Source organism: Macaca fascicularis, chromosome 14 (assembly GCF_037993035.2).
Source record: "Macaca fascicularis isolate 582-1 chromosome 14, T2T-MFA8v1.1".
NCBI classification, from domain to species: Eukaryota; Metazoa; Chordata; class Mammalia; order Primates; family Cercopithecidae; genus Macaca; species Macaca fascicularis.
Genome location: NC_088388.1, coordinates 85,877,301 through 85,892,334, shown reverse-complemented (window position 1 = coordinate 85,892,334; position 15,034 = coordinate 85,877,301). Strand labels below are relative to the sequence as shown.

At 41.4% G+C, this 15,034-nt stretch overlaps 1 pseudogene; it reads left to right on the top strand.

Annotated features, from left to right (window-relative positions):
• Positions 1–9,478: 9,478 nt before the first annotated feature.
• On the top strand, positions 9,479–10,432 carry LOC107127411 (olfactory receptor 7E24-like; annotated as a pseudogene).
• The last annotated feature ends 4,602 nt before the right edge of the window (positions 10,433–15,034 follow it).

Genomic DNA, 15,034 nt, shown 5'->3' with positions numbered 1-15,034 from the left:
CTGAGTGGCCTTGCATGGGTTAGATGCCCATCTCTGGACCAATCAGCTATGGGCAGGGGTAGAATCTTTAAGAATATAGGCTGGGCATGGTGGCTTATGCCTATAATCCCAACACTTTGGGAGGCTGAGGTGGGAGAATCACTTGAGGTCAGGAGTTCGAGACCAGCCTGGCCAACACAGCAAAACCCCGTCTCTACTAAAAACACACACACAAATGAGCTGGGTGTGGTGGTATGTGCCTGTAGGAGGCTGAGGTAGGAGAATCGCTTGAACCCAGGAGGCAGAGGTTGTACTGAACCGAGATTGCACGACTGTACTCCAGCCTGGGTAACAGAGTGAAACTCCATCTTCAATTGTATGTGTGTGTGTGTATATATATATATATAAAATTTCCTGTGCATGCAAATCACATGGTTGTAAAATTTCCTGTGTGTGCAAATCACATGGTTGCAATTGAAGGAAGAACTATTCTCAAATGGACAGAAGGGGTTGGATAGACAATATCATAGTAGGTGGGTGTCCACTATAGCCCCTGAAATAGTGTGGAGGATCAGCCAGACTTACTGTTGTACATAAAAATTCAGAGTTAATTAATAGTTGATTGAATCCATTGGATGATGAGAACTGAGTTCCTACAATGTAGCATGGATACTCTGTAGTAGAGTCTTTAGATATATTATTCTTTATAATCTTTGTAACAAACCCCATGAGGTAGTTACTATTCCTTTGTTATAGATAAGAAAACTGAAATTCAGGCTATTAAGCAGCTTACTCAAGGCCATTTAGTAAATAGGAGGGAGCTAGGTTTTGAAACCAGGTCTCTGTTTTCCCATGTCTTTCTACTACTCCTAGTGGGTTGTTCAGTATTAAGTGTAATCACAATGGGATAATTGGATTTTCATCATTATAACAGATTGCTTTGGTGTGGTATACGCATAACTCCAAATTTTATTTTCTTGCATGAAAAATTAAACCTATTTACTCCTTTGAAGAAAAATTCATAATTTTGAATAGACATACTATATGCTAGGTGCTGGGCCACTGTCTGTGAGAGAGACAAATATAAATAAAACTTGTCTCTGCACTCAAACGACCTTAACAGTCTGACCTGAGGGTGGAGGAATGGGCGGAGTACAGACATGTTTATAAATAACCCAAATAAGAGAATGTTGGAATCAGGAACGTGTTAAGTGTGGGATACATGTGAAACTTTCCTGTTTTCCTAGTTGAATAACCTGATATTTAAGAACTTTAAAGAACTCAGAAAAGTGGTATTTATATTTGGAAAATAATTTCTGTATTTTATACATTGCCCCATATTTTATACATTATATTTCACTCTTTGAACATTATTTACAAACTTACAGAAGAGGAAATAATAACACATTATATACTATTTATTCTGTTATCTTGCCAGATACTTAACATACATTATCACATTTAATCCTCACAAGAGTCCTGCTGCATGTATGTAACAACCCTCATTTGACAGAAGAAAGAGTTGAAACCAAGAGTTAAGCGAATTGCTGAACATCCCTTGCTGCTACTTGTAAGTGGCAGGATTTGCCCCTGGGATGATTGATTCCAGAGCTCATGCTTTTACTATTATGCCATTTGAGATAGCTTTAGCTATATAGATGTTTACCAACCTATGTGTGCACACAAATACAGTCACACATGTATACATATTTTCTCTGGAAATATAGCAAGCGTTGCTATCTGGCCTGTGCACATGTTGACCCTTCTGCCTGAACAGCTATTCCTGTGGCTTTCTGCGTAGTTGGCTTCTTATCATCTTATGGGTCTCAGCTTAACTGTTAACTCCTGACTTTCTTTTTTTTATTTATTTATTTAATTTTGAGACGGAGTCTCTCTCTGTCGCCCAGGCTGGAGTGCAGTGGCCAGATCTCAGCTCACTGCAAGCTCCGCCTCCTGGGTTTACGCCATTCTCCTGCCTCAGCCTCCCGAGTAGCTGGGACTACAGGCGCCCGCCACCTCGCCTGGCTAGTTTTTTGTATTTTTAGTAGAGACAGGGTTTCACCGTGTTAGCCAGGATGGTCTCGATCTCCTGACCCCGTGATCCACCCGTCTCGGCCTCCCAAAGTGCTGGGATTACAGGCTTGAGCCACTGCGCCCGGCCTACCTCCTGACTTTCTATATCTCCCATTGTAGAGTTATGAATATCAGAGTTCTCCTCCCACTATCAATGACAACAAAACGGAACAAAATATATGAGGCAACTGTTGTCAGTCAGTGGACATTAGAAGTCACAGGATTGTGAGGCTTAACAGAAGAGAAACTTAACAAAATGATTTGGGAAGAGACTGCAGTTCTCTGAAGTTTTGCTGAGTGGAAGAAATAGAAATAGAGTTTGGGGCTACTGAGGTGGCCAGAATTTGTGGGACAGGGTACTGGAGAAGAGAATACTGTACAGAACAGGAACTTTAAAAATATGCATAGAGAACCCATTGGGTCTTTGAATACTAAGCTGCATATATGCAGGGTAAGACTACACAAGGCCTAACAGAGAAGAGTTCCTGGGGAGCTGAGAAATGATTCCAGAGGTCACACAGTGCTTGGAGATGTTCACATTCCAACCATTCAAAGTGAAGCAATCCCATTGAAAACTCAGAGAATTTAATTGAGATGTTAAAAAGAGCACATGTTAGAATTAAGGATCATTGCCTGAAGTAAGGGCAACTCTAGACCCACCCTAAAAAGACATAAAACCAAGCCTCAATAGGATCAAAATGATCTGCTAGTAGCTTAAGTGCGTGCTAAAATAAAACTCCATGCTCTTCAAAGGAAAATATAGTCTAAGCTCTCCAATTCAGCTGGTCCAGTGTATAATAAAAAAATTACTAGATATGAAAAAAGCTAGAAAATGTGATTCATAATCAGGAAAAAAATGGTCAATATAAATAGTCCCAGAGATGACATGGATGTAGGAGTTAGTAGACAAAGACTTTAAAACAACTATTATAAATGTGTTTAAGAATTTGAAGGAAACGTGGACAGAATGATTACAGAGATGAGGAGTTTCAGCTCAAAAATTAAAACTATAAAAACCAAATGACAATTGTAGAACTGAAAAATACAAGATTGGAAATGAACAATTTACTGGATGGGTTAAAGAGAAGATTGGACATTGCAGAAGAAAGGAGTGATAAACTTGAAGACAAATCAAAAGAAACTACAAAAAATTGACGCACAGATGAAAGGAAGATTGATAAATAAAGAAACAAACAGAATCGTGTTGACCTGTGAGACAATTTCGGGTGACATAAGGTATATGTAATTGGAATCCCTGAAGAGTATGAGAAGGATTGAAAAACGCGTTTGAAAATATAAAGGTCAAAAATGTTTCAAATTTGACAAAAAGTAAATGTTACCATCTAAGAAGAAGCTTTTCCTGACTTATTTATTTACCCCTTTCCTCCTGTTCTAGCTCACACCCATCTCTGCCAAAGGAGAAGAGTTTAAAGCTACTTTTGGGCTGATGAAAGGAAATAGGTTACAAGGGATCCAGGGAACTAAACACAGTGTGAAGCCCTATTTCTATCCAGATCCAGCCATCCAATAAATAGGACAGGATGTTGGGATAATTTGGAAAACACTTTCAGCTCTGGTAGGTTTTGTCGTCGTTGTTGTTGTTGTTTTTTCCCCTCCCTTAAAAAAAATCACCATCTCGGCAGAGCAAAGGCACAGATGATGACTCTGGTCAGAGGGCCTGGGATGCTAGTTCCATCCAAGCCTGCCCTCTGCTGGTCAGATGGAGCCATATCATAATCTATGAAAACAATTTGGGAGAAAATAAAATCATTTGAATCTTTGCTCTTCCAGGCCAGGCAGAATCATTCACTGGTTGTTCATTTTTTCCCTTTACTCAGTGTTGAAAGAGAGAGTCACAGAACGTGTATCTGCACCAGCCCTGCTGCTTATTAGCCAAGTAATCTTGTGCAAATCAGTTAAACTCTGTGAGCACCATTTACTTATTAATTCAGTATTCAATATTTATTTAGGACATACTGTGTTTTAAAACCTGTGTTGGGCTCTGAAAGATATGTATCTCTTGCCCTCTTCCCATTTCCCCAGTCAAGCCCTTTCTCGTTGGTGCCCTGGGGACAATGCCATTTTTCGTACTTACCGTGGCAGATTTCAGTGATTGTTTGCCTCTCTCATTAGGCTCTGAGCAACTTGAAGTCGGGGCCCATGTCTGTCTCATTCAAAGCTATATCCTCTCCTCCTAAAACAGTGTCTAACCCTTGATAGGTGCCCAGTTGATGTTTGATGAAGGAATGTAGATGTGGATGAAATGTGAACCAGGAAATGACTTCTATGAACTTCATGTATTATGGCTGCTGCTTTCTGGATGCATCATGGTATTTAGTCTCCCTCATGTTATCATCTGCCATTTATCAAATACTGACTACATTCCAAATGATGCTCTGTCAAATCTGATATGTTTGTCTACCTACCTTTCTTCTCACAACAGTCATTTGCATAGCTGACGTTATGTCTGTTTTTCACTCCAAATGAATTTCAAAGTCATTAAAAACTTATCTAAAATTGGCGGGGAGCAGTGGCACTTTGGGAGGCCGAGGCAGGCAGATTGCTTGACTCCAGGACTTCTAGAGCAGCCTGGGCAACATGGCAAAACTCCATCTCTACAAAAAATACAAAAGGTTAGCTGACATGGTGGTGCAAGTCTATAGTCCCAGCTACTCAGAAGGCTGAGGTGGGAGGATCACCTGAGCCTGGGAGGTCGAGGCTGCAGTGAGCCGTGATCGCACCACTGCACTTCAGCCTGGGTGACAGGGTGACACACTGTCTCAAAAACAAACAGAAATTTATCGAGAAACTGAGTTGGGAAGTGACAGAGAAAGATTTCGACCCAAGTGTTCTGATTCCAAAGTGCTTTGCTTCCCTCTATGCAAGCTGCCTCTCTAGGGCTAGTTAGATCCAGAGAACTAACTTCCTTGCCACTCCTCCCAGAGTAAGATGTGACAGGCTGCAAAGAATCCCATGACATGCAATGACCTAAATTAGATGGTGCTCAAGGGCATTTTTGGGGCTACCCAGGACCAAAGGGGGGCTGGGAAGGAGTCTTCGCAATGTCTGGGGTCCCTATAATAATAAGATAGTGAGCACCCAGTGCCTTGTGGGGCAAGAGCTCTCTTGTTCCTCCTAACATTGGTCAAGCCCCCTTACATAAATGAATGTGTCATTCTTTTGCTCTTTCAACAACATTTATAACCTGTTTCTCTGCCCTTGACCACTGAGTGTGGATCAGTGCAGCCTCCACCATCCATACTTGCTATCGTTCAGCCAGCATACCACATGGAACCCACAAGGAGATGAAGAACGATTTTCTCTTTCTCACTCAAGGAACCCACCAAAGTCTCATGTTGACTAGAGAATGGTTAGTGCTTCTTTTACTCCACTGAGTTCACAGGGTGTGCTCAGCCTTTGTCCTTCATGCTCATGAATGCCCTGAGGGTCTCTTGGGAGCCTCTCCTGTCCTCTCCCACAGCTCCTTGTGGTCTCAAATGCCTTTGCTCAGCCTTTCACTCCCTCCTCCCCTAGGCTTCACTTTTTTTCCTACTTGGCCTTTGGCTTGAATTATCATTCATTATGTGTTGTGGAGCTGTGGTGGGGTCCCTGAGGTGAAGAGGGGCCGAGGCAAGTAGCCTCCCTGCATATTCCTTTGAGTTGTGCTGCAATGGCCTTTGCTTCTTTTCACACCTCCACTCACATTACAAAATCCTCCGCTGTATTTTTTTTTTTTTTTTTTTTTTTTGAGGCAGGGTCTCACTCTGTCACCAGCTGGAGTGCAGTGGCGCAACCTCAGCTCACTGCAGCCTTAGCCTCCGGGGCTCAAGCGACCCCCCTTCTTCAGCCTCCCAAGTAGCAGGGACTACAAGCACTTGCCAGCACACCCGATTTATTTTATTTTTTGTAGAGACAGGGTCTCACTATGTTGCCCAGGCTGATCTCAAACTCCTGGGCTCAAGCAATCCTCCAGCCTTGGCCTCTCAAAGTGCCCGGATTACAAAAGGGGAGGGAGTGCACGAATAGGGTGTGGGCCACAGAGATCACATGCTTCACAAGGTAATAGAATATCACAAAGCAAGTGGAGGCAGGGCAAGATCACAGGACTACAGAATGGGGCGAAATTAAAATTGCTAATGAAGTTTCCGGCACGCATTGTCATTGATAACATCTTATCAGGAGACAAGGTTTGAAAGCAGACAACCTGTCTGACCAAAATGTATTAGGTGGGAATTTCCTGTCCTAATAAGCCTGGGAGTGCTACAGGAGACCGGGGCTTATTTCATCCCTTCGGCTTTGACCTTAAAAGACGCTGCCCCTACGGGGCGTTCATAGGCCTACCCTCAGGGGCACATTCTCTTTCTCAGGGTGTTATGCCCAGACCGTTTATTCCCCGAAGAAGACCACCAGAGTCCAGAGTCAAAGCTAAGCAGCAAGGATCTTTATTACAGGTTCGAACCTGGAACTCTCCCTCGCTCGTGAAACGAGACGGGCAGGAGAGCTCCCCCACTGAGCTCCCAGCAGTGTTATATAGTCTAAGAAAAGTGGGCATAGAGTTATTATACAAATCAGATATATGATTGGCTAGTGTTTGAACAAGGCGATTTGGCTAACTATGATTGGTTCCCGCCATTTCTGATATTTTGGTTCAAACTTTGAGGCGGGAGAGCAGGTTTATGGCAGCAAGAGTTTATCTTACTTAAACACGTCTTGTGACCTTGCCTCAGAACTTACAAAATCTCTGGTATGTGCAAAACAAAATCTCTGGTACGTGCAGAAAACCAGGTACTCACAGAACTTACGAAATCTCTGGTATGTGCAAAGATTAGAGAGCAGAACAAGGGTGTAGCGGGTGGGGGGCGGGTACACATCTATCTTTGTGTCCTTTCAAGGGATGTCCCAATATCGCAGGGTGTGTACACACCTGCTGTGATATTTTTCCTCTCCCTGTTTGAATATTAAGAACAATATCACAGGGGGGTGTCCACCCTCTGCGATATTGGGAGTAATATCATCCTCTGTTTCACCGGATATTAGAAACATTATCACAAAAAGGTGTACACCCCCTGTGATATTGGGAGTAATATCATACTCTCCTTCCCTGGATATTAGAAACAATATCATAGGGGGTTAACACCCCCTGCGATATTGGGGGTAACATGTTCGGTTTCACAGAACATTAGGAAAAATATCACAGCAGGTGTGTACACACCTTGTGATATTGGTAGTAATATCATCCTCTACCCCCTGGAATATTATCAGCAATATCACAGGGGTGGTGTGCACCCCCTGCGATAATGGAAGTAATATCATTCTTTCCATCCCTGGATATCACAGGAGGGGTGCACATCCCCGGTGATATTTGGAATAACGTCATCCTCTTTTTCCCTGGATATTAGGAACAATATCACAGAGGGTGGACACTTTCTGTGATATTGGAAGGAATATCATCCTCCCCCACCGTGGATATTAGGAACAATATCACACATGGTGTACACCCACTGTGATATTAGGAAGAATATTACAGGGTGTACACCCACTGTAACTTTAGGAGAAATATCTCCCTAAAATGTTACAAATAATATCACAGGGTATACAGTAATATCTCCCTAGGATATTACAAATAATATCACACGGTGTACACCCACTCTGATATTGGGAGTAACACCTCCCAAGGATATTACGAATAATATCACAGGCTCTACACCCACTATGACATTAGGAGGAGTACCTCCCTAGGATATTATGAAAGACATCACAGAATGTACACCCATTATGTGCACCCCTTGTGATATTAGGAGTAATATCTAACTAGGATATAACAAATAACTGCACAACGTGTACACAGATGATGTACACCCACTGTGATATTAGGAGAAATATCTCCCTAGGATATTATGAATAACATTACAGAGCATACACACATGATATGCATCCACTGTGACATTAGGCATAAGAACTTTCTAAGATACTATGAATAACATCACAGAATATACACATATGGCGTACTTCCACTGTGACATTAGGAGTAATAGCTCCCTAGGATGTTACGAATAACATCAAAGGGTGTACATACATGATGTACACCCACCGTGACGTTAGGAGTAATTTCTTCCTAGAATATTATGAATAACATCACAGGGTGTCCACACACAATGTACACCCACTGTAATATTAGGAGTAATATCTCCCTAGGATATTACAAATAATATCACAGAGTGTATACCCACTGTAATATTAGAAGTAATATCTCCCTAGGATATTACGAGTGATATCACAGGGTGTACACCCACTGTGATACTGGGAGCAATATCTCTTTAGGATACTACGAATAATTTCACAGAGTGTACACCCACTGTGATATTAGGAGAAATATCTCTCTGGGATATTACGAATTATATCACAGAGTGTACCCACGTGTTGTACAGCCACTTTGATATTAGGAGTAATATCTTCCAAGGACATTACGAATAATATCACAGAGTGTACACCCACTGTAATATTAGGCGTCATATCCCTGTAGGTTACTATGAATAATGTCACAGGGTGTACACCCACTGTATTATTAGGAGTAATATCTCTGTAGGTTATTACAATTAATATCACAGGGTGTACGCTCACTATGATATTAGGAGTAATATTTCCCTAGGATATCAAAAATAATATCATAGGGTGTACAACCTCCACCTCCCAGGTTCTAAGGGATTCTCCTGCTTCAGCCTTTTGAGTAGCTGGGGTTACAGGTGCCCCCCACCACGCCTGGCTAATTTTGTACTTTTACTAGAGACGGGGTTTCACCATGTTGGCCTGACGTCACGTGATCCACCAGCCTCAGCCTCCCAAAGTGCTGAGATTACAGGTGTGAGCCATCACGCTCGGCCAAGAGTTATATATTCAATTAATTTGGAAGCACAGCTCCCATACTTGAGTGTGCATTTACTTTTATGGAGAAATGATGTCAAAAAACTTAAGGATGATAATAAATATGAAAAGTAACTGACACATAGAAAGGTCTTCTGACTAAGAACTGTAAGGTTTGATTTTGTTTTTAGATAGTGTGGTCCTAGCTCTTGTATAATGCTTATAAATATTATACATCAAAGGAATTTGTAGCACAGTGTCAGAATAAAATAAAATGTATTTCACTGCTTCTTAATTCCTTTCAATTAGACTGAGATCTTTTTCTTAAAGAGAGAAGAACATTTTTTATTGCATTTTATTTTTTTCTGAAAAGAGTAGGCCGTATTTTACTGAGGTCATGGATTTGTTACATGTTACGTTTTGGTCTTCTAACATTCTTTGGTGGATTTTCTCTAAAGTAGGTATGTAGAGAAAGAGTTGAAAAGCAAAAGAGTAAATCATGTAATAATTCTGAGATTTTTGGGTTTGTCACAACTGAGAAATATTGCTGCGGTGTATGGTCCTCAAGTGTGAAAATGGTCCTTGTGAATTGCTTGTATCCAAAATATACACACAGCATTAAGGGCTGGTTTTTATCTTTTATTTTTCCAATCGTCTTTTCTTCCTCAAGGTGTCCAAGTCACACAGAGCCACAGAATCTCACAGGTGTCTCTGAATTCCTCCTCCTGGTACTCTCAGAGGATCCAAAACTGCAGCCCGTCCTCGCTGGGCTATCCCTGTCCATGTACCTGGTCACTGTACTGGGGAACCTGCTCATCATCCTGGCTGTCAGCTCTGACTCCCACCTCCACACCCCCATGTACTTCTTCTTCTCCAACCTGTCCTTGGCTGACATCGGTTTCACCTCGGCCACGGTTCCCAAGGTGATTGTGGACATGCAGTCGCATAGCAGAGTCATCTCGTATGCGGGCTGCCTGACACAGGTGTCTTTCTTTGCCCTTTTTGCATGTATAGAAGACATGCTCCTGACTGTGATGGCCTATGACTGATTTGTGGCCATCTGTCACCCCCTGCACTACCCCGTCATCATGAATCCTCACCTCTGTGTCTCCCTAGTTTTGGTGTCTTTTTTCCTGGGCATATTCATATATTTAGATAGCACTATGCTTGGTTTTCTTCCCACTTCAGGGATCCTTTTTTCTTACTCTAAAATTGTCTCTTCCATTCTAAGAATTCCATCGTCAGATGGGAAGTATAAAGCCTTCTCCACCTGTGGCTCTCACCTGGCAGTTGTTTGCTTATTTTATAGAACAATATTGGAGTGTACCTGACTTCAGCTGTGTCACCATCCCCCAGGAATTGTGTGGTGGCATCAGTGATGTATGCTATGCTCACCCCCATGCTGAACCCCTTCATCTACAGCCTGAGAAACAGGGACATTCAAAGTGCCCTATGGTGCCTGCACAGCAGAACAGTCTAAACTCATGATCTATTCCATCCTTTCTCTTGTGTGGTTTAGAAAGGGCAACCACATTACATCTCTACATCTGCAAATCCTAACCCCTTGGTCACATTAGTTTTGTTGCTTGATGGCTTTTATTCCTTTTCACATTTCCTATGTGAATATTGCTTTCTTCGTTATGCCTTTAACTGGAAAGGGTGAGTATTCTGGGATCCTTTGTTCAGCATAAACATCATGACTGAATCCTCTATACCTGGGAGGCCTCCTTTAGTTTCTGAGCAATAACCCTGTCGTCCAGGTGAAATCACAACCACCTTTATATACAGGAAGTCCTCACTTCATTTTGTAATCCCCTGAAAACTGACTTTATGGAAACAATGTATAGCAGGTCCTCCAACACCAGTGTTTTGTCCAAAGTTGTTTAGTTATAATGTTGATGAAGAATAAGTGGTTTCGCTCTACAAAATTTTGCTTAAAGGTGCAGTTTCCAAGAGACTCTCAAAGATGCTAAGTGAGGACATACTGTACATCAAATTCATATCCTTTTCCACAGTTCATGTGGAATTTCTTTATAAACTGCTTCTAGGGAATCTATTTAGGCAGGTTATGTGTAGAGATCCATGTCACCAGTCCTCAATCTTGGCTTTGACTGAAGTCACCTGGGGAGCTTCCAAATGATGAGGACTGGATCTCATTACCTGAGATTCTGATTTACTTGCACCTGTGTGGGCATGCAGATTTTTTTTTTTTTTTTTTTTTTTTTAACACCAGAGATGGTTCCAATGATGAAGTTCCTAGAGGGATCAAGCTCCGATGAGTAAGAACAGAAGTTAATTGTAATATAATTTCTTCAAATATTATCTTCAAATGCATTGTCCTTTAATACCATACAGATTTTTATTATGCTGTTCTTTCTTACCACTTGGCATTTTCACTTTACATTTGTTGAAGTTATAGATTTATACACACATTGATTGCTGTTTTATTTCACACTTGTATATACATAAAATGGGAAATAGAAAAGAACAAAATGGTCACAGTATCCCTAAAGTTTCCCATTCTGAGACATTTTTTAAATATTTGTTTTTTTAAAAAAAATTGTTTCAATTAAGACACTGTGGTATACACACACAATGAAGTATTATTCAACCTAAAAATGAATAAAATCCTCTCTACTGCAGCAAAAACGGATGAGATTGCAAGTCAGTATATTAAGTGAAATAAGCCAGGCGCATAATGACAAACATTACATGTTCTCGCTTATATGTAGGAACAAAAAAGAAAATCTTGGCCAGGTGTCGTGGCTCATGCCTGTAATCCCAGCACTTTGGGAGGCCAAAAGTGATGGATCACTTCAGGCCAGGAGTTCGAGACCAGCTTGGCAAACATGGTGAAACCCCAACTCTCCTAAAAATACAAAAATTAGCCAGGTGTGGTCGTGCATGCCTGTAGTCCCAGCTACTTGGGAGGCTGAGGCAGCAGAATCACTTGAAACTAGGAGGCGGAGATTGCAGTGAGCCAAGATCATGCCTCTATACTCCAACCTGGGCAACAGAATGTGACTCCATCACACACATACACACAAAAGGAATCTGATGAAAGTGGAGAGTACAAAGGTGGTTAACAGAGGCTGGGAAGAAAAGGGGTGGGATGGGGAATGAAGAGAAGTTGATAATTGGGTACAAAAATACAGAAATATGGAACTTATGAGTTCTACTGTTTGATAGTACAGTGTGGAAATTTTAGTTCATAGGAATCTATTGCATATTTCCAGATGGCTTGGAAAGAAGCATCCTAACTTTCTCATTATGCTGATTTTTAAGCTATTACCTTTCTGCTCCAATCAAACTCTTCTATACGCTTCTTTTTGAGGCTAGATTGGGACTCTTGAAATCATGCTATCTATCTATCTATCTATCTATCTATCTATCTATCTATCTATCTTTTTAATTGAGACAGAGTTTTGCTCTTGTTGCCTAGGCTGGAGTGCAATGGTATGATCTCGGCTCACCACAACTTCTGCCTCCTGGGTTTAAGCGATTCTCTTGCCTCAGCCTCTCAAGTAGCTGGGATAAGTGGCATTCACTACCACTCCCAGCTAATTTTGTATTTTTAATAGAGATGGGGATTTGCCCTGTTGGTCAGGCTGATCTTGAACTCCCAACCTCAGGTGACCTGCCCCGCTTGGCCTCTCGAAGAGCTGGGATTACAGGCTTCAGCAACCACACTCAGCCCATGCTGTGTTTTTATCTGTTATTGTTTGTTTGTTTTTGAGCCCAGAAATAACTTCCCACATATATGTTCAAATAATTTTTAACATATGTGCCAAGAAAGTCCATTGGTGGAAAAGCAGCCTTTTTAACAAATGGTGTTAGAGAAACTTGATTTCCACATGCAGAAGAATGAAGGAGGACCCTATGTCACACCAGATGCAAAAATTAACACCAACCAGATCAAAGACCTAAGCCCAAGAGCTAAAACTATAACATGCCTAAAAGAAAACACTGGCAAAACCTTTATGACATCAGAGTGGACGATGCTTTCTGGGATATGAAACCAAAAGCATAGGCAACAAAAGAAAATTAGATTCCTTGGATTACATCTAAATGACAAACACTTTTGTGCATCAAAAAACACTGTGAACTGAGTGAAAAGATAACCCATGGATTAGGAAAAATATTTGCAAATCATATATCTGAAAAGAGGCTGATATCCATAATATATAAAGAACAGCTAGATCTAAACAACAAGAAACCTAAGGCATCCCATTAACAATGGTCAGAAGACTTGAGTAGACATGTCCCTAAAAAAGATACAGCAATGGCCATTAAGCATATAAAATGATGTTCAAAATCACGAATCTTAGGGAAGTACAAATCACACCAAAAATGTGATACCACACATTAGGATGGATATGATAAACAAGCATTGGTGAAACTAGAGGGAATGCTTGAACATGATTGGAGGGAATATAAAATTGTGCAGGAACAGGGAAAATAGTATGGAGTGTATTTGAAAAATGAAAAACGGAATTATCAGATGATCACAGAGTTGCATTTGTGGGTACCTACGAAAAACAATTAGAAGCCAGGAGTGGAAGAGATATTTGTACACCAATATTCATAGCAGCATTCTTCACAACAGCCAAAATGTAGAAGCAACCCAAGCGTCCATGGACAGATGAATGAAAAGCGCAAGGCAGTTCATTCATACAATGGAAGACTATTCAGCCTTAAAAAGGCAGGCACCTCTGGCCAGCGCGGTGGCTCACGCCTGTTATCCCAGCATCTTGGGAGGCCAAGGTGGGCTGCTCACCTGAAGTCACGAGTTCAAGACCATCCTGCACAACATGGTGAAAACCTGTCTCTACTAAAAATGCAAAACATTAGCCAGGCGTGGTGGCGTGTGCCTGTAGTCACAGATATTCAGGAGACTGAGACACAAGAATCACTTGAACCTGGGAGGCGGAGGTTGCAGTGAGCCCAGATTGTGTTACTGCATTCCAGCGTGTGCAACAAAGTGAGACTCCATTAAAAAAAAAAAAAAGAAAGAAAGAAAGAAAAAAGGCTGGCACTTCTGACACAGGCTGCAACATGAATGAACCTTGAAGACATTATTGTCAGTGAAATAAATAAATCCCAAAAGGATTAACACGAGCAGGCTCAGTTTCCCACACCTGTAATTTCAGCACATTGGGAGGCTGAGGTGGGAGAGTCACTTGAGGTCAGGAGTTCAAGACCAGACTGGCCAACATGGCAAAAACTCGCCTCTACTAAAAATACAACAATTAGTTGGGCATGGTGGCGCACATCTGTAATCCCAGCTACTCGGGAGACTGAGACTTGAGAATCACTTGAACCCAGGAGGTGGAGGTTGCAGTGAGCCAAAATCATGCCACTGCACTTCAGCCTGGGTGACAGAGAAAGACTCTGTTTAAAACAAACAAACAAAAAAGATAAACACAGTATGATTCCACTTATATCAAGTCTCTAGGGTAAACTCATAGAGTTGCAAAATAGAATGGTGGCCCCCAGGGGTGGGCAAGAGAGAGGAATGGAGGGTTTGTTCAGTGGGTACAGTTTCCATTTGAAAGATGAAAATGTTCTGGAGGTGATGGTGGTGATGGTTGCTAAATAATGTGAATGTACTTAATGTCATTAAACTGTAAACTTAAAAATAGTGGAGATTGTAAATGTTTATACTGACCATTCTATATGAAATCATATATATTTATAATTTTTAATATGTATACATGGTATATTTTACCATAATAAGAGATGAAAATTAAAGCAGTTGGATCTTTACAAATAAAAGAAAGAAGTGAATAATACACACCAGCTTTCTCCTGATTAGAGGAAGAGCCCCAACGCTTCTATGGTCACTTTTCTCTTCTTCTTCTTGCCTTATTATGAGGAAATCCTTAGAGGTTGGGGAACTTGGGTGACTTTGGCTAATGAGAAGCTCTGTGCCTTGGGTCCCTTAGGCCATAGAATAGTAAATACTCAGTCTGTGTCTCCAGTCCTGCAGTGTGAGGTTCTAGTCCAGTGGGCTCCACACCCATCATCTGCATCAGGAAGCTCGTCTTACCCTGTTATCTGGCCAGTCTTGAGGATGGAGTCTGAGCCTCCATTGTGCACCATACAGGGAGGACAGCAGATC